We start from the raw sequence: 20,308 nt of genomic DNA, 5'->3' as shown, positions 1-20,308 counted from the left end.
TGTACTTTACCATTAATTACAATGAGAAAACATTTTTTTCCTGAAATACTACTAAACCCCAGTCAATGCCATCTACTGCACCGCAGATGTCTGTCTACATACACAAAGGGTTTCCTGAGAAACCCTGACTCATCCCACCTCACTCTATTGGGCACTTTCTTCACCAAGGTAGCGCTGTAAATTCATTGTGCTGAAGGGGTTCGGCTCCTTATGGTGAAAGATTATTTTATTTTTCTCTCTATTCCAGCCCAGATGAGCCACACCTAATGCACAGACAAAAATTGTGAATACTCACACTCCTCTTTCTTTCTTCAGAGTAACAGCCGTGTTTGTCATGAGTTGTAGCTCACGAAAGCTTATGCTCAGATAAATTGGTTAGTCTCTAAGGTGCCACAAGTACTCCTTTTCTTTCTTTCTTTCTTTCTTGAAATCCTGGGATTGCATGGGAACCACAGACATTTTGTGCACAAATTTGACGCAGACTTTAAAAAAAAATATGGGGACTGCATACTAAAGTCCGATACAATTTTAAATGCTCCAAAATGATCATTTGTGCCACTCACTTGAAATAACAGAATCAAGTACACTAAACGGAAACACAGGACAGAGACACAGAGAAATTATCTCTTCTACTGAAAACCTGCAGTTCAGGTTTGCTGTGGCATTTTTGTAGCAGCCGGAGAGCATCCTGTGATGACGTTCTGTTCCATTGACATTATCATTTAATTCCTTTCTTTTTGAAGGTTTTTAGAAGGATTGGGTGCAGCTGTGTCTCATCAGCCCCCTTCTTATTAGCCTCTCTAAGGAACCTGATTAATTTAGAGCCTGCTTCAGCTGCTGTTTAAGAAGATTGAACGTCCTACCCCTGCCCTTCCCAGTGTGCTTTTCCTAGCAATTTTAGAACATTATACTCAGCATTACGAATTTGCTCCTGTTATTTTATTATGCTGATGATGAGTAAATATATATGCATTTTTTTGTGGGAGACATTTGTCTTATTCATAGTGGATTAATAGTTTCCTTCTTCTCCCTCCTGTTTTAATTTATTGGACTTTTGTTAAGTGGTGCAAGAGTAAGTGGGAGTGATTTAAACCCCAGGAGGCTGTAAGATCTTCTCATGGCCTGGTTCCCCAAGGTAGCTGAGCAATGCTAAACTCCTGCTGAAAACAGGGGAAGTTGAGGATTACTCAGCACTTTGCAGGATTGGGTCCTTTAGCATCCTCTACCTTAATCATTGAAATAAATTAATATCCTCTAACCAGTCGTGTGTATTCTTGCATCAGCATTACAATAAAAATAATTTTCAGTCTGAAGTAATGTCTCCTCCTTCCCCAAATGTGCATGTAAAAAAATCCAGTTGACTAGTTTCAAATGATCTGAATGAGTGCTGGAAAAAGACAGGATTTCAAATGCCTCTTTGTGCATCTAGAATTATAAACCACTTAGCTCCAACTCATGTGACCGCTTCTCTCCGTGTGATACTGCTGCAGTTGCACTTATCCCGGGTGCTCAAGCTAACAGTGGCACGTTTAATGGAACTAGGATGTCACCACAGTCTCCCCTTTGAGGGGACCTGTGCTCTAGAACTTGCGGTGCACCAGGGTCTGCATTTGGTGATCTTCAAGACACACTGCAAAAATCCGTTTCCCCCCAAGGTTTTTTTCTGAATAGATTGGGGTGAGAGCAAGATGGAGACTGGAGGGGAGAGAACAGGCACTTTGCCACAGCGAAGCGTGAGGGGTGACACCTCAACATGCCTCACAGTCTCCACTTACGGTCAGGTTCATCCCAGGTCAGAGAAAAAGAAATCCTGATGTATCAGGTTGCTGGTGCTGGAGGGTGCTGTGCTATAGCAGCTACGGACTGGGCACTGTGCAGTAACTACTTCTCCTTTCGCTCTCCCCTTGACAGCACCTGTCTTTCCACCTCTGTGCCGTCCTGTTCTATATTGGGAAGATCTATCAGGGGGCAATTGCCTCACCCCGCTCTGCAGTCTGCTTGATCTTTGGATAGGAAAGAGGAGAAATGGAGTGGGAAGGGTCCTGGAGAGGTCAGAGTGGAGCAGAGGAACCCATGATGGGGGAGGTTGAGTGACCTAGGGGAGCCATAAGGTGTAAGTGACACTAGGAATGACGCTCCTAGCAGGACAAGAGGAGCCTGAAGGGGATGGGGAAAGCCTCCAGGGGATAGGGAGAGCAATGTGGGGTGAAGTGGTCAGGCCCCTGGAAGACATTGGGAGCTATGGACACAGAGGTTGACATTCCCATGGGGGAAAGTTACAGAAGAAGATGAGGAGAGACCTCTGGGGGAGCAGGAAGTGCTGTGGGCATGGACGTGGCTATATACCTGGGAGGTATCTTCGGAGGTGGGGGTACTGGAAGGGGAAACTTAGTGAGTGTTTCAGAGGAGATCATGGAATTGGGGAATGCTACTAGGCTGCAGGCCGTATGTGTGTCTGTATCAGAAAAGGTCTCTCTCACCGACAGAAGTTGGGCCAATAAAAGATATTAACTCACCCACCTTGTGTGAACTGTGGCATTTCAGCCTTATTTCTGTGGTATTCGATCCAGGAGGTGAATGCTATTTTTGTGAACATAGGGTGTGGTTGTTTGAATGAAAACTCTCCGTATCTATCACTGTCATTCTGTCCCCAGGCCAGAAGATAGATTGGTGGATTCATAGGCACCGACTCCCTGGGTGCTCCAGGGCTGGAGCACCCACGGGGAAAAATAGTGGGTGTTCAGTACCCACTGGCAGCCCCCCTATCAGCTCCTCCCCCTCTTTCCCAATGCCTCCTGCCCGCTGGTGGCTCCATCAATCAGCTTCTCCCTCTCCTTCCCAGCACCTCCTGCCTGCCGTGGATCAGCTGTTTAGGGGTGTGCAGGGGGTACTGGGGGAGAAGGGGAGGAGAAAGGGCTGGGCATGCATGGGGGAGGGACCCAAACAGGGCAGGAAAAGGTGGGGCTGGGGTGGGAGCATGGGGGAAGAGGTGGAGTGGGGATGGGGCCTGGGGCAGAGCAGGGGTCAAACACTTCCTGGGAAAAGACAAAGTCAGCACCTGTGCGTGGACTGACATCTTAAGAGAAAAATATATCTAATGTAATTTAAGGGTATGTCTATGCTGCCAAAAAAGTTGTGTTCTTAACTTGCATTAACTAACTCAGGTTAAAATGGCAATGGAGACACACCAATTCTGCTGTTAACTTGAGTTAGCAGCTTGTGTCCAACCCCAGATTCTTTTATAGGCTGTACCCTGAGCTGCTAACCTGAGTTAAAAGCAAAGTTGCTGAGTCTTCACTCCTATTTTAACCCATGTTTGCTAACACAGGTTAGCTGACCCAGGTTAAGAACACACTTTTGTGGTCGCATAAATATACCCTAAGAGATGGAAGGGTATTGGAGGTAATGTTTTTGAGTGAGAATGTGTCAGGACAATACATGTTAGGGACATGGAAAAACTCCAGATGCTAATATAAAGCTGGGGTGAGGGTGGAGTGTGATGGCAAGGGGAGAACAAGGATTTTTAGTGATGTGTACAGACAGCCTGATTCTTTGGTTTTTACACCTTATATAGTCATTTACACCTGTGCAAAATGAGAGTAAAGCACTAGCACTGGTGCAAATGAGTAATACATGCTGATTTGATAGCCTCTTCTATTTACATGTCACAAGTGTAAATGACTGCACAAGGGTTAAAGCACATGAGAACCATGTTCTAAAGCCTGCTGTACATTAGGAAGCTGCACCAATGTACTAAATCAATCTAAGAACTGATGTATACTTCAAATGTAGAGGCATTTAAGTTTAAACTGATTTAAGTGATCTTTAAACCACCTTAAATGCATATACAAGGGGGAGAAGGGGAGGAGAAAGGGCGGGGCATGCATGGGGGAGGGACCCAAACAGGGCAGGAAAAGGTGGGGCCGGGGTGGGAGCATGGGGGAAGAGGTGGAGTGGGGATGGGGCCTGGGGCGGAGCAGGGGTCAAACACTTCTTGGGAAAAGACAAAGTCAGCACCTGTGGGTGGACTGACATCTTAAGAGAAAAATATATCTAATGTAATTTAAGGGTATGTCTATTGCTGTTTGCAATGGTGTAACTAGAGTGATTTTAAATAAGCAGACTAACAAACTGAAAGAACTAGTAGGAATGGTCCCATGGGAAAAAAATTTAAGGGAACTAGGAGTTTAGGAGAACTGGTAGGTTCTCAAAGAGACAATATATAAGGCACAACAGAAAACTTTCCCCATGCAAAGGAAAGATAGGAAGAATAGTAAGAAGCCAATATGGCTGCACCAGGAGCTCTTTAACGACCTAAAATCAAAAAATAATCCTACAGAAAGTAGTGGAAACATGGACAAATTGCTAAGGAGCAGTATAAAAGAACAGCACAAGAATATAGGGACAAAATCAGAAAGGCAAAGTCTCAAAATGCATTGAACCGAGTAATGCACATAAAAGACAATAAGAAGTGGTTCTATAAAAATAGTAGGAGCAATAAAAAGAGAAGTAAAAGTGTAGGTCTATTACTTGGCAGGGAAAGAGAGCTAAAACTGGTGACACCAAGAATGCTGATCTGTTTAATGCCTATTTTGCTTTATTTTTCACTAAAAAAAATTAATTGTGACCTGATGCTTAAACAATTAATATTAACAACAAAGGGGAAGGAACACAAGCCAGAATAGGGAAAGAACAGGTTAAAGAATACAAATAAATATCTAGATAAATTAGATGTATTTAAGTCGGTAGGGCCTGATGAAATTCATCTTTTGGTATTTAAGGAACTAGCTGATATAATCTCAGAACTATTAGCAATTATCTTTGAGAACTCATGCAGGACTGCTGAGGTTAGAGCACTGGAGAAGTCAAACATAGTGCCTATCTTTAAAAAGGAGAACAAAGAGGACCCAGGGAATTACAGACCAGTCAGCTTAACCTCAATATTTGGAAAGGTACTGGAACAAATTATTATACACTGAGGCCTGGTCTACACTGGCGGGGGGGATCGATCTAAGATATGCAACTTCAGCTACGAGAATAGCGTAGCTGAAGTTGACGTATCTTAGATCAACTTAGAATCACTTACTTCGTGGTGCAGGATCGACAGCCGCCCTCCCCCGTTGACTCTGCTTCCACCTCTTGCCGTGGTGAAGTTCCAGAGTCGACGGCAGAGTGATTGGGGATCAATTTATCACGTCTACACTAGACACGATAAATCGATCCCCAATAGATCGATCACTATCCGCCGATCCAGCAGGTAGTGTAGACATGGCCTGAATTTGTAAGCACTTAGAAGATAGTAGTTTGGTAAGTAATAGCCAACATGGTTTTGTCAAGAACAAATCATGTCAAACAACCTAATTTCGTTCTTTGACAGGGTTACTGGCCTAATGGATAGGGGAAAGCAGTAGACATTACTTGTCTTGATTTTAGTAAAGCTTTTGACACATCCTACTTGACATTTGTATAAGCAAAGCAAGGAAACATGGTCTAGAGGAAATTACTATAAAGTGGGTTGAAATCCCATACGCAAAACGTAGTTAACAATGTTTACTGTTAAACTTGGAGGAAGTATCTAGTGGAGTACCCCAGGGTACTCCACTAGATGAATCCAGTACTACTCAGTAATTTATTAATGACTTGGATAAAGAAGTGGAGAGTAGGCTTATAAAATTTGCGGATGATACAAAACTGGGAAGGGTTGCAAGCACTCTGGAGACAGAATTAGAATTCAAAGAGATCTTGATAAATTGGAGAATTGCTCTGAAATCAACAAGGTGAAAATCAATAAAGGGAAGTGCAAAATGCTACACTTAGGGCTGGTACAAAGAGGATGGTAATCAATTGTTCTCCATGTCCACGGAAGGTAGGACAAGAAGCAATTGGATTAATCTGCAGCAAACGAAATTTAGATTATACAGAAGGAAAATTATAAGGATAGTTAACTATTGGAATAGGTTATTCAGGGAGTTGTGGAATCCCTGCCATTAGAGGATTTTAAGAACAGATTAGATGAACACCGGTGAGTGATGGTCTAGGTATACTTGATCCCTTCCAGCTCTACATTTCTATAATTCTATGAAAATAATTTTACTTACACCAATGCAAATTTTATAACAGGGACAAAACTCCTAAGATTGTTCATGCTACTTCCTCCTCTCCTCTCCCAGCAATACCCATTAATTATGTTTAACTGCTTACTAAGCAACAATAATTTCTCACCTGCATCTGAATTAGATATGTGCTGGAGGGAGGAGTATAAACTATACATGGGTGTTCTCCATGATAGGTCTCTATGGGCTAGAGGTAGTTCTAAAGCCTTCCTCCTTTGTAACTCATACATATATTCCTCTGTTAAAATTGAACTGATTCTGTTGTCAATTTTCTAAAATATAAGACATACAAGACAGCAGAGTTTGGATGGGATTGTAGGAACAGGAAAACTCAACCCAGTTCAGAAGGCCTTAACATTTCTTGGCTTTGTTCTTAACTTCATCCTTTTGATTTTTCACAGTAGCCTTCAGTCCCTTCTTTCTACAAAATCTGTTACCTAGTTTCCTAAATGTTGTATTGTGCCCTTATCTGTGATAGATGTGTCTTACCTTCAACCTTCCCATCAAGATTTTGACAAGTTCTACCCAGAGGTTCGGATGGTGTTAATGTTAATTGCTTGCTGGAGAGTTTCCTCCTGTTAATCCAGAAGTGACTTTGCTGAGAGAGCTCTGGTAGTATCTCTCTGAGGAAGCTATCTGCATTGTATGTGCATGTTCATCAATAAAATTTAGAGGCTGTTTTCCAGCAAGTCTTGTTTATACTGATTATTATTTACACTATGTTTGCGAGTGAGGCCAGATTACAACAGTGACAATGCAACAGTGGATACAGAATAAGCCCAGAGGTAGGGTGGCAAACTAGCTTTACCATAATTATTTATCATTGTGGCAGAGCCTAGAGGTCTCCACCAGGTTGGGACCCCTCGTGCCAGACACTGCACAAACACAAGGAGATTTTCAGGTTCTATGTATTTTAGAACCCTTTTACCAGTTTATCATTCAAAATGTGAATGAGTTGGAAGAGAAATAAACAGGAGTGTTTTGTCCTTCAGATTAGTCACTAGGCTATTCTGAACCTTTCTAGGTGCTTTATTACTTCCTCAGATACCAAATACTAACTACTTTTCCCCTCAAGGGAATATGGACCCAAATAGCCAATAATATCTTAGTAGTATATTAATTATCAATAGCTTGGGCTCACACGCTGCCTCACACAGAGCACAAGCTCTTCTTCCAGCTATAAATAGGGACGCTAGACCCTGGGCAGTAATTAGACTGACTCACAAGTCACTTCAAGTATGTGACCAGACAAAACTTCACTGAACACATCTTGCTTAGTTATCAGTTGTCCTTTTGACTTGGGATGGGTGAACATCATGGAATTTGAGGTATTGTGAACCTCTTGAACCATTGGGAGGCTTTTAACAACCTTGTCATTATTTTAAAACCAATGTTGTTGTTGTTTTCTCCAGCAATGATTTGCTTTTTCTCTAAATGCTTTTCTGATTAAGAGAACCCAGTGTTTATGTATTAGGGTTATAGGAGAGCCCTAAAGACAGGCTCGTGAAACTGAGTGCTCTAAATACAGTATATATGCTGTGGTGTATTCATTTTTTCATTAGATTATCTTTCTTGCTGCCCCCTCTCATCACCTTTATCCAGTCTCTACTGAGCAGAATGGAAACACAATAAAAATCAAGTTAGAGTTAAACTTTCAAATCCACATTGGGAGAAATTTGACAAATCAAGTTTGTCAGTGCCTCTCTTTCATAAAGAAGACCATAAACTCCTCCTGGGAAAGTTAGCACAGATTTGCAATTGGCCTGTAGCTAATTAGTTCATTTTATCATCCATTTATCATTGTGTTATGGTAAATTTATATACTACTTCATATATAATTGATGTATGCTAAATAGATGTTACTAGGACATAGACTTACGAATGCTTGACATGAGTGGGTGACCTAAGGGTGACCCCCCATGCCAGTAAGGTCAGAAGATGTAAAAGTTGTGCCAACAGGTGATGTTACAAAAAAAATAGATTGCAATAAACTGCAATGTAGTGTCCAAGATCAAAGGAGACCTGAATAATATCATGAAATATTCTGTCCTGCCCGCAGGATACATATTTTGCATAAATGTAAATGAGAATAAAAGAGACTAAGAACAACCTATGAAAAACAGGGCACCCCAATATTCATGGGGTGTGGAAGGTACAGAGAAGGAAAAGAGGGCTGAAACCCTCATGCATATGCAGAAGGTGTTAGGTGTGCACAGAACAACAATATAAAAGAAGTTCCCTGGTTAGGTAAAAGTGGGAAGACACAAGGGTAGACCCCATGGGAAACCCCAGCAGGAACCATCCTTCTATCAATGATTGTCTGTTGAGAGGTCCATCAGACTTTGGAATATCTTTAGGGATGTGAGTTTGACTACAGTCTTAGTCATTGCATGGATTTATGTAGGATTTCTGTATGCATGGGTAATTGTAACTTTACTTATTGCATTTATAAAATGTGTAGTACAGATAAGACTTAGTACTTGTGATTGTGTCTGTGGTCACTATCCTTGGACTTCATGTGTTCCTAAAGTCTCCAAGTCTGAGAAAAGTACCAGAAGTAATTTTCACTCTGAGTTTGACGCTGTAGCAACAGGAGCTGAACCCATGGTAGTTTAATATGAAATTACAAAATTCAATTTAAATAAAAAAAAGGCTACAGGTTTTAACTGCAAATTCACAGTCTTGCTCTTGTTATCAGTATCTTTAGGAACGCCACCCTTTTCTTATCCTCCCATGTTAACTTCCAATCCAGTGGTTTGATACAACTCCTGACTGTGGACTTTCATTTAATATCAAGTTTCAGAGTAACAGCCGTGTTAGTCTGTATTCGCAAAAAGAAAAGGAGTACTTGTGGCACCTTAGAGACTAACCAATTTATTTGAGCATAAGCTTTCGTGAGCTACAGCTCACTTCATCGGATGCATACTGTGGAAACTGCAGAAGACATTATATACACAGAGACCATGAAACAATACCTCCTCCCACCCCACTCTCCTGCTGGTAATAGCTTATCTAAAGTGATCACTCTCCTTACAATGTGTATGATAATCAAATTGGGCCATTTCCAGTACAAATCCAGGTTTTCTCACCCTCCGCCCCCCCCCACACACAAACTCACTGTCCTGCTGGTAATAGCCCATCCAAAGTGACCACTCTCTTTACAATGTGTATGATAATCAAGGTGGGCCATTTCCAGCATGTTACAAAAAAACTATAATGAGAAATCTTGAGGATTTTAAAAAGTTTCTTAAAACATGGGATTGTCTTTTGAAAGGGGTGATCCTTAGTGCACAGACTTGTGTTCACAGTCTCATAGTGTGGCCTTAGGCAAATCACTTATCTTCTCTTTGCTTCAGTTTCCCATCTATAATATGAGGAACACTTCATTTGTAAAGTGGAATAAACCAAAAGAAAAGCCTGCACTGGTGAGGGGGAAGCCTGGAACAGCCTGGAAGGATGAGGAAGAATAGCCAATGCAATGATCTGTGGCGATGCAAAAAAGAAGCCTTTGGTAGCCAGCTGAATGACTAGGGAAAGAGAGAGTTGGAGTTTCTGGCAGAGGAAGGGGAAGTTTGCTGATCATGCCTCTAAATGCAGCAAAAAGCACTTGATTGACTGACATTTAGCTTAACCGAACAAAATGGTTTCAATGTAAATTAAGAGACTGACTGGTATTTCAGGCAACATTTTTCAGTTAGACTCTAACAGCACAGTATATGCAAGGAACATGGACAAACTCCAGCTACTCCACCCACGCGGAGTTCTTTGCAGGATCGAGCAGCCGGTGGAGCAAATGATGCATAGCAATTGAAACCTTTGTGAATGACATGACATACTTTCAGCTTTTTACAGCAATTTTCTATTGCAACTAAAGCTACTATCCATGTCTATGATAGTTGTGGTGTTTTTCCAGCTGATAGTGGCTTTGATCCCTATATATACCCTGTATACAAAGGTTTAAAAAAAATAAACTTTAGTTGGAAATTTTCCCCTACATATTGATTTACTTTGCTGTCCAAATATATTTTCCTTTAGTCAACAGTTGGTGAGTCTTGGAGCAGTGGCACCAGTTCAGATATTTCTTGGGGGCGCCGGGACAATTTCCAGTCCCTACCCACTTCCTCAGGGACCCTGGGTCTCCCTTGGCCAAGGAGTCTCCCCTCTCTCTTACCTACACAATGCATGAGCCAGCGTTGCCAGGAGTTTAGTTCTCAGTAGACTCCCCTGGGCTCCTCTTTACAGGAACAGACTCCCCATGCACCAAATCGCAACACTGTCTAGAGGAGGGGCAGCCAGAACAAATTTCAGTGGTATTGCAACCCCGGGAGCCAGGTCATAATGCCATTCACTGAAATTTGGCCTGGTCACTTTCCATCTGTACGGAGGGTCAGCTGGGTCAAATTTCAGTGGCGTTGCGACCACACAGCCAGGGTAATGTTCCCGACCACAGCAGCACCAGCCACACTGATTTAGAATGGAACTGCTGCTTAAAAGTGGTCGAGCTATGGCCTCACCGGGTCCATGGCCTATGGGACATTGAGCAAGTGCAAAAATCTTGGGTAGAGGTCGTTCACCCTCCCACCCCCATAGTCTTTCCTAATTGGCACCACTGGCTTGGAGTATTTGGGTTTTGAGGTTCGTTTGTTTTTTTGACAAATGCCTAATTTGAGGTTTTCTTAGATTCCCTTCTTAAGGCTGGATCATGCACAGAGAGTGCTGTGTATAAGGATACGGTAAATTATAACCAGGAGAACTGTGAGTGAAAGGGAGCCCAATTCTGCACCAGTGAAAATACCGCTGCATGGTCATCAAGTGACTTCTGCCTGGCAGGACTAAGGCTGTAGAGCATGTAACTGTCTGATGTGCAAGATAAGGATTGTACTAAAACCCATGTCTCTTCAGATGCACTCATTCGCTACCTACATCCGCCCTTTCTTTGCCATGCACTCTGCACTTGCAAGGGGCTTGAGAGCAGTTTCTGCTCGGTGCTGAACATGATGATTAAGGCTCAGGCCATACTGTATTCATTGCTGTGTGGGCTCAGCTCCCACCTGTGCTGCTGCGTAACTTCACACGCCTTGCTGTGCACCACACAGGATTTGCAGAGTCAAGCCCTTCAACTGCTTTGGGCTAGAATATCTTCCAACATTCTCTCTCTTTTGACAGACTCTCTCACTCTCTACAGTATTATACTAATTTGGTATTTTTCTGCAACCTCCTTTTGCAACTATTGTCACAGCTACATTCTCTACCAGCTGATATAATCGATGAACAATAATGTAAGAAATACATGAGTGCCCCCTTTTGTCCAGTGTAAAGTAAAACAATTCAGCTGCTTCTTTTTCCCAGAGGGAGAATAGAATCAAGTCACTTCTATTTATCGATTACTCTATATTTACTTACAGGGTGAAGTGGAATAAAATAGACAAATTCACTTTTGTTATAGCTTATGATAAAACGTAGAACTATAGCTGTACACATTCAGATTGTGTGTAAGAGATTTTCTATACAAATACGCAAACATGCGCATACACATTAACATAAGATGGAGTTAGTATTATTTTCTTTCTATCTCTACTACTACACTCATCATGGTTGTATCTGTGTAGAGAGACTTTCTCTTTGGTATCACTTTGATCAGAGAAATCAGATCTAATAAAATATTCTTTTTCCCTAGCCCTGTTTGAACCATGGGATTCACTTTTCCTGGAGATAGGATCTGAAACATGGCTACGCTGTGTTATTAAGAAGTCTGATTTCCCAGATAGTCAGACCTATGAATATTAACATTCTCACTTGCAGTCCCTCTTGAATAATTGAGAAAAAATATTACAAATACATATGCTATTTGAAATCTAGTAACTAGTCAGAATGCATATAGTAGATGGATGTTGCACAAAAGAATGTACCAGCTTTCAATTTATGTTGGAGGAGGCATCCCTAACATTACTGTAGCTGTACTGTCATCTTCAGGAAGTTTGCAAAACAGACAGGGCTTTGTTTTGGATGTTTGAGTAGGAGATGAGGGTGGAAAGGGGTTTATTGTAAAATCAGTTAATAATACCATTTATAATACAGACAATACCTCCATGTTTTAAAAAAAAAAGTGAGGTTTTTCCCTAAATTAGCAAAAACAATCAGCCAAAACATTGAAGAATCCCTGGTTCTGTGCATTGGTCAATAACATTCCTTGATTGTTCAGTGGGTGGGTTGCCTCTGGAAAAGAGTGGAGTAAAGCAGTTAACTCTTGCAATTTGACAAAAACAAAGAGCATCTTATTATATGAAAAATCCGGTGCTTAAAATGTATTCCTAAATAAAGAAGTCTACAAAAATGTCATGTGAAATCTGTCTTGCAAGATTGTATGCCTTTTTGTTAGCTCATTTAGAAGGCACCCCATGAAATACTGGAGACTTTATTTTGTGAACTATACTTAGAAATAGGAAGAAGAATCTGTTGAGTTCAGAGGGCAATTAAAAAAAAAAAGCTTATGTGAATACAGTGCTTATGAAAGATGCCAAACTGAGCTGTAAAGAGCATGCAGTGTTGTAGCCTTATTGGTCCCAGGGTATTAGAGAGAAAAGTGAGTGAGGTAATATCTTTGAGTTGATCCAATAAAAGATATTACCTCATTCACCTTGTGTCTCAGTTGTAAAGAGTGAAGGTCTTAATTTATCCAGATAATAGAAGGTATGCAAGGCATGTGCTATACCACTCAAATTGCCTCAACACCTCTTCTGGAGGAAACACCCAGATGTTCAGTGTCCATTTTCATTCAGCCCAGAGTCCTTTCTGAGACGGCCAATTAGAGCTGCTCAAATAATAGAAAAACAGATTAGTATATATACATTTGAAAATCAAGAACTTGCATACTATTTGCTGCTGTTTGCGGGGCCAAAATATTAGTTATTCGTAAATATTTCTACAATTGCTGGTAATACACAAATGTTTTGCTATCTTGAAAATGTGTCGTGTTAGTACCAGAAATGTGTTTCTTGCTGTTCGATTTGCATCATTTATTATTCTCCTGTTAAAAAGTAACAGTAATCCAAGTGGGAAGCAGATCACCACTTGACCAACTGTAGACAGATAACAACTAATGAATATATCTATCTGTTAGTATAGTTACTCATATGACCCTCATCGCAGTAGTACCCTGACGCCTTACTATCTTTATCCACACAACTGTCCTGTGAGGAATGGGTTTATTATCCCCATTTTACAGATGGGGAACTGAGGCACAGGATGTGTAAAGTGACTTTCCAAAGATCACCAAGGAAGTCTGGCTGAGCCAGGAATTGAATCCAGTGTTCTTGAGGCCATGGGCCATAGCCCATCTCCTATGCACTAAACTATCCCTCCTCCCTGTACACACTATTTGAAAATATCCTAAAATTTTAAAATTTCAACTATTCGGTGAATACTTACAAAAACTGAATTAACTTGCAGAAATCTAAAATGATCAGCAAGAGCTTCATAAACCATAAAAAGCCTAAAGTTATAAAATTTTTGGTTGGACATATGCTGTTCAACTCTATTTCCAACCTGAAATATTTTTTCCAAAAAATATCCTGGGATGGTATATTTTTGTGATGTGCATACCTGTGTAGTAGAACTGGACTGATATAACCGTTTTATTTCACTTAGGCCAATGAACAGCTATTAGATGGTAATGAAATTCAGTCATTTCTGACCTGATCCAGATTTGAACAAGTGACCTGGAGATAGGAGGCTTTGTATCCAAGCCTCTAAATTCTGCTAACATTATTATTACTTTTTAAATATCGCTTTGAGATATTTTCACTTTTCTTGTATACTGTTCCCAGCTGAGATTATATTTAATAGCTTTAGATCCATGTAAGACCGAGAATGAAAGACATTTTAAAGTAAATGTGCAGGAACTGTGCAGCTGAAACAGAATAAATTACGTTTAAAATCAAGGAAAGCTCCTGAGAGAAGTGTAGCAAACTTATTTTGATTTTGTGCGTTGCATCTATGAGCTGTATTTTTTCTGATTTTATATCATTGATGCAGCAGGTAGTTCTTCCAAATGAAAAAGCTTTTGAATAAAGGTCAACAAGTTTTTGGAGTGCTATGGATTTTTTTATGCATTTTAAAAATTCAATATATGGTAGTACAAAACATCGATATGTCTCATATGCATAATACCCCCTCATCAGCAACTGATCTTCATCCCTCTTCAAAGACATTGCTTCATTTTGCCTGAGTCTGAGATCCCATGAAACCCAGCTCACTGAAAGCTTTGGGTAAATTGGGTACTTATACAAAATATTCTGGCATGCCTGGTCAGAGGGAAAGCATTTGGTTTCCCCCACTTTTTTTCTAGAGATCCATCTCTCCAACACAGATTCTTGTTTGATTGAAAGGGAGGACCCATTGGTCAAGTGAAGTGAGGCCTAATACACAACTTGAGGGATTTTCTGTTTGTCTGTAATGTGTTAACTTTTGAAGACCACATTCAATCAATTCCAGAATTTCAGGGGATGTTCTAGGAATCAGTGGGAAGAATCACATTGAGTTTGGTGACAGCTGGAAAACCAGAACATCAGAAAAGTCTGATTTCCACACAGTGTCCATTTGTTGGGGGCAGAGAGAGGAGCGCTGTGACATCAGAAGTAACTCAGTCACTCACTCCAGTTCATTTGCATATTTCAATCCCATTGGTTGAAATGAGTCCACAAACGAAACTGTCGGTCAGGAATGAGGTGCTTTGACAGAGTTGGAATGGGGGTGTGGGAGTGCAGGACTGGAATAGTGGGGGCTACTTCAGATCAGGAACTATATTGGCTGGCACAGGCAAGATCATTTATCTTTGTTCAGTCCAAAGTGTTTTAGTTCATCTAAACAGTACCCATTTGGTGCTCTAGGCAGAGAGAGATTCCTCTGCCTGCTGCAACAAAAGGACGCTGTCAAGGGAAAATTGGTGTTGGTATGAAATAGATAAAACAACAAAGGTAAGTTTAGTTACTGTCTTTCACTGTAGGCCCCAATTATCTAACCATATCTAAATCTCATCATATCTTCTCTGAACCTTCTGTGCCACAGAACTGTGGCATCCATTGTAATAACATTAATCAGAGTGAACTCATTTGGCCTTAATGTAGAAGATACATGTAATAAATGTAATTCCACAGGAATTTGATTTTAATTTAGTATGCATGTATGGCTATGTATTTGAAAGTTTGTCTGAATAATGAATTATATTCTCTAGCCATTTCATAATAGTTCTAATTTAAGTAATAGTATATCTTAATTGCTTTTCTAATACCTAAATGTCCTTGACAAGCAAAATGGTCAAAACTGAACACTTCATGCAGTTTAGCCCAAAATTTGAATTCCTGTCTAGCTATGTATTTTCATTATGCAAATTAGGACCCTGTGAACAATTTTCACAGAGTAAATGGGAAATCACAATAGAGCTCCCCACTGCTATAAAACATAAATCTCTCTAGTCCTTGCCTCTCTCCTGCTCTTATTGCATGGGACCAGGTTTTGGTAAATCATGGCTCTTCATCCTTCATCTTTGGAGGCTCCTACACAGTTTCAGCACAAGGGGTCTTGTTGCCCAGGGTTTGCTCAAAAATATACAGTATACTCTTCAGAGCCCAGAGAAAAGCAGCCACTAAAAACAGTGTGCTTCCTGTAATGGATGGTGGAGGTAGCCGTCTGGCTCTTCAGCCTACAGAGAAATCACCTTTGCTCCTGTAACACCGAGTTGTTTGTTACCACTGAGTTAAAACAACAAGGCTCAGGGAAGTTAACACTCCATTTCCATAGCCCAATACGCCAGTGTTCCCAATTAGTAATATAATGTAGCCTGCCTAATTTAGATCTAGAGGTGATGAATGTCATCATCTATCCCTTCACACTGCACTGTGGTGTACTGTCTAAGCCCTAGTGAATCTTACCAGTACCACTGTATCATTTATTTCTCGCAGTGTGTTGTCATGGCCACGCTGGATTGTTTTGATTTGGATTCGAACAACAGTAAGTCAATTAGAGCAGGACTAGGCCCCTGGGAAATGACATTGGCAACTCCCTCCCTCCCAGTAAGAGTACAGCTGATGATAGCTCTGAACAATTGCTTTCTTTTCTTTGTCCATTTTGTTGTTTTTCCTGCAATCCAATGAGTCTTTTCTTTCCTAATTAGCTTTCTGAAAGGTACCTTATCAAACGCTTCTCTCATCAGCAAAACAGACCAATTAGCTGTGCGTTGCTGTATTGTGGTAGAGGTAAAAAATAGCTGGGTTTTGTAGAAAATAAGCATGTGGCTTTTTTTTTTTTAAATCTGAGTGGTTGTCTCCTTTCATTCTGCAGTTAAGTTAGAGGAACCATGGTAAAGTAATTTTTTTTTAACAAACAGTATGTCAGTGCTTAGATAAAGAGAATACATTTCTAGTCAAGTGTTTCATTTCCTGGATTAATATAGGCAGAGGAATATGTTTTGACAGTTCGAATTCTCTTCTGCTGGGATGCTTTTTGGCATTATTCTGTGCAAAAGGAGTAAATCTAAAGCATTTAAACAGCCTGCTGAGCCTACAATTCCCTGGCATTTAAAGAATACACATTCAAACACCTTTCAATGTGTCGTCGTCCCCTGATTCCACATGGAGAAAACACTGCTCCCCTTCCAGGGGCAGAGCTGATCTTGAACAAAGTAGAGCCAACGTGGGTATTACTGGATGCTTGGGGATCTGTACAGACCTAGCACCGCAGCATACAGCTCCACAGTACTTTCCTTAACTGCTGAGAGATGGGGTTTGAGGACTAGAAGCTGTGCCACTGGACCCACAACTGCAGGATCTACTGACTAATGCACGCCCTTGCGTGTGAGAAAGAAGGGGCAGAATACACAAGGGCTACTCCAATTCTGAGGTAGTAATAATGGCTCTAGATCAACAGTTCTCAACCAGGGGTCTGCAGCCCTCTGGGGGTCCACAAGTAGCGTTCCCTCTAATTTCTTATGTCCATGTGTGGAATGAAGTTTGTTATGTGCACCAGTATGGAGGTGATAGTGACACATCATCTTCATATTGGTGCACATAACAAAATTCATGTGGTGGGGGTGGGGCCGAGGGGTTCGGAGTGTGGAAGGGGGCTCAGGGATGGGGCAGAGGGTTGGGGTTGGGGGGATGAGGGCTCTGGCTGAGGGTACAGGCTCTGGGGTGGGGTCGGGGATGAGGGTTCAGGGTGCAGGCTGTCCGGGGCTGTGGTAGGGAGAGAGGACTCCCCCCCAAGCCCTCTCTCGCCGCAGCAGCTCAGGGATGGGGGAGATGCGCCTCTCCCACAGTAGCTCTGGTGGGGCTGGGCTGGGCTGGGCTGAGGGAGGGGCTCCTCTCCCCCAGCCACGGCAAATCCGGAGCAGGTCCATGGTGGGGCCAGCAGGGAGAGGCACTTCTCCCTGCCACAGCCCTGAGCCTTTCTGTGGGGCTTAATAGGCAGCTGAATGGCCGCGCGGCCATGCAGCTTAGAGGGAACTTAGTCCACAAGCCTTTTCAGTGGGGCCGTGAGGTCCCATGGCTGAAACATAGAGTCTGAGCACCCCTTGTGGGGCTGAAGTCGGGAGCTGAGGCTGAAGCCCTGATCCCCGGTGCCGCGCCCCCCAACCCCAGGGCTGAATCTGGGAAGCGAAGGGCTGAATACTGGAGCCCCGAGCCCTGGTGCTCCCCATGAGGCAGAAGCCCTGAGCCCATGAGCAGAGTTTGGGGGTATGGAGAACGTTGCCCCCCACCCCCAAACTGCAGCTCAAGAGCAGGGCAGTCCCAGGGACAGCTCCCCGCCCCCTGGCCTGGTCAGAGGCAGGAAGCCGGAGCCCGGCAGTGCAGGGCAGCTGCTGCTCTGGTTGGTGCCATGGACCAGGCAGCCACAGTGTTCCCTCATCTCCTGCTGCTGCTGGTGCCCAGGGCTGAAGCTGCTCCTCAGCTGCCAGCCCCCTTTGCTTCCGCAGAGGCAGCCGCTAAGAGCTGCCTGGGTGGAGGGAGCCAGCTCTATGGCTGGCAAAATCCTCTGGGAGCAGGGACTGCAGGGGAGCCCTCCCAGAACACAGCCCCTCGTTACCCCCTCCCTGAACCTACCTGAGCTACCCCGTGTGCACACACAGCCCCTAGCTGCCCCCTCTCTGAAACCTGAGCTACCCCATATCCACACGCAGCCCCTAGTCACCCCCTCCCTGCACTCTGAGCTATCCCCTATCTGCACACACTCCATAGCTACCTACTCCCTGCACCCCCAGCCATTTTCAAACTTTTTGAGCTGAACCCCCGCCCTCCTTTGAGTTATAATTTTTGGTCCCCCCCACTCCACCCCCCTCTGCCCAACCCAGACAGACTGAGTGGCCTGATGAGGTGAGTCAGGGGGTGGAGGTGGCATTTCCTCCCTGGACCCTACCATGTGGAGCTGGCTCAAGCCACACTGCTCCCCCACCCCCAATAGAAGTCAAACTACGCCTATGCCCAAGGTCCCTGCCCCGAGCCCACCCCTGCTGGGCCCTGGAGTTTTGGTAGCATGGTAGTGGGGGGCCTCAGAAAGAAAAAAACGCTGCAATGGATCAGTTCCCCTGTTGCTGTGCTCTGCAGTCCCAACCCCTACAGACTTCCATATTGTACAGCCTGTTTACTCAGGATGTGTACTGGGTCCAGGATTTGGTTTTTGCTGAATTAGAGAATTTCAGGCACCAAAGTCTTCAAGCAGCAAGCAAGAGAAGCAGGGCAGGATTAAAAATTTCATTTCCAAACCATTTTGTTCAGGTAGTTGCTGTAGCAAAACTGCCTGGAACTACCAAGAGCCCGGAAGTGACAATGACTCACGTCTAATTATTCCCTTGAGCACTGAAAAGGGAATCTGTTTTGTTTTTCCAGGCAGAGCTCATTATAAGTGTGGTGCTGTAAAGACCAGGGTATAGCATGTCTAGAGCTGGTCTGATTTTGGGCAAAAAGCCTATCAGCTGAAGTTTAGATTAAGGCAGCAACCTTACCTATATGTAAAATTACAGCAGGGCACTTGAGAGAATTTACTCCTGAGGGCATTCTGTGCCAAAAAATTAAAAATTTTGTGCACTATGTTTTAAAATTCTGCAAAATTCTGCATTGGCCACTGACTGCACAGAGGTGGGAGATCACTGTGAAGCTCCCTCCCCTTCCCCCGGGACATAGACTCTGTGTGGGGAAATCTGGGTGTGGGTGGCTCAATGGGGGAATCTGGGTGTGGGGGGATCTGGATGCGCAGGGGCTTGTTGGGGGTTCTGTATGCAATGGTAATGAGACTCTGCAGAGGGGTCCAGTGAAGGTGATTGGGGCTCAGCAGTGGGGGTCTGGGTGTTGGGAGGGAATAGAGCTCAGCGGGGGGCCTTGGTGTGGGGGACCCAGTGGGGGAGTCCAGATGCTGGGGGAGTGGGGCTCAGTGAGGTAGGGATCCAGATGCAGCTGGCTGGGGCTCGGTAGGGTGGGGATCCAGGTGCAGGTGGCTCATTGGGGTGGTCCAGGTGCAGGGGGAGTGGGGCTCGTCGAGGGGGTTCTGGTGCGAGGGGGTGAAGCTCAATGGGAGGGTCTGGGTATGAGGGGGTCTGGATGAATGGGGGTTGGGCAGATGGGATAGCATCTCCCTGTACAGTGATCCCTCCTCCTGCAGCTGTGGAGTGATGGGTGCAGGAAGCATGCGGGGCGGGGGAGGGGGGGATTATGGAGCTGCCTACAACCAGGGAGAAAGCTGCCTACAACCAGGGGAGGTGGGTCTGACACTGCCCTGGGTGCTGTGCAGGGGAAGAGGAAGTCCTGTTCTCCCCTGTCAGCTGGGACTAGCAGCTGAGTCTGGCACAGGGTAGGAGCCACCAGCCCGGTCTTCCCCAGTCCCGCCCCCTGCCCCACAGTGGTTTACCCCTCTGTCGGCTGCCCCAAGCACCCAAAACCTACTGCTGTGGAGGGTCTCATGACTGCTCTTGTGGTTTCCCTTTGCTTTCCCATCAGAGAGTAATTTTTTCTGCAGGGAAGCAAAGAAATCTGCAGGGGAGATAAATTCTGCGTGTGCGCAGTGGTGCAGAATTCCCTCAAGAGTAGAAGTTATTAATCCTCAAACTCATGACTAAAACCTGTTTTTAGCTGATCTGCACATGTCTGATCTACAATAAGCCTAAATATTATACTTGCAAATGTTTAATAAGTTGGGCGCTACTGTAACTT

This window comes from Lepidochelys olivacea (assembly GCF_965140295.1).
Source record: "Lepidochelys olivacea isolate rLepOli2 genome assembly, chromosome: 1".
Lineage (NCBI taxonomy): Eukaryota > Metazoa > Chordata > Testudines > Cheloniidae > Lepidochelys > Lepidochelys olivacea.
The sequence above is the reverse complement of the archived record's forward strand: the minus strand, read 5'-3'. Positions refer to the sequence as shown.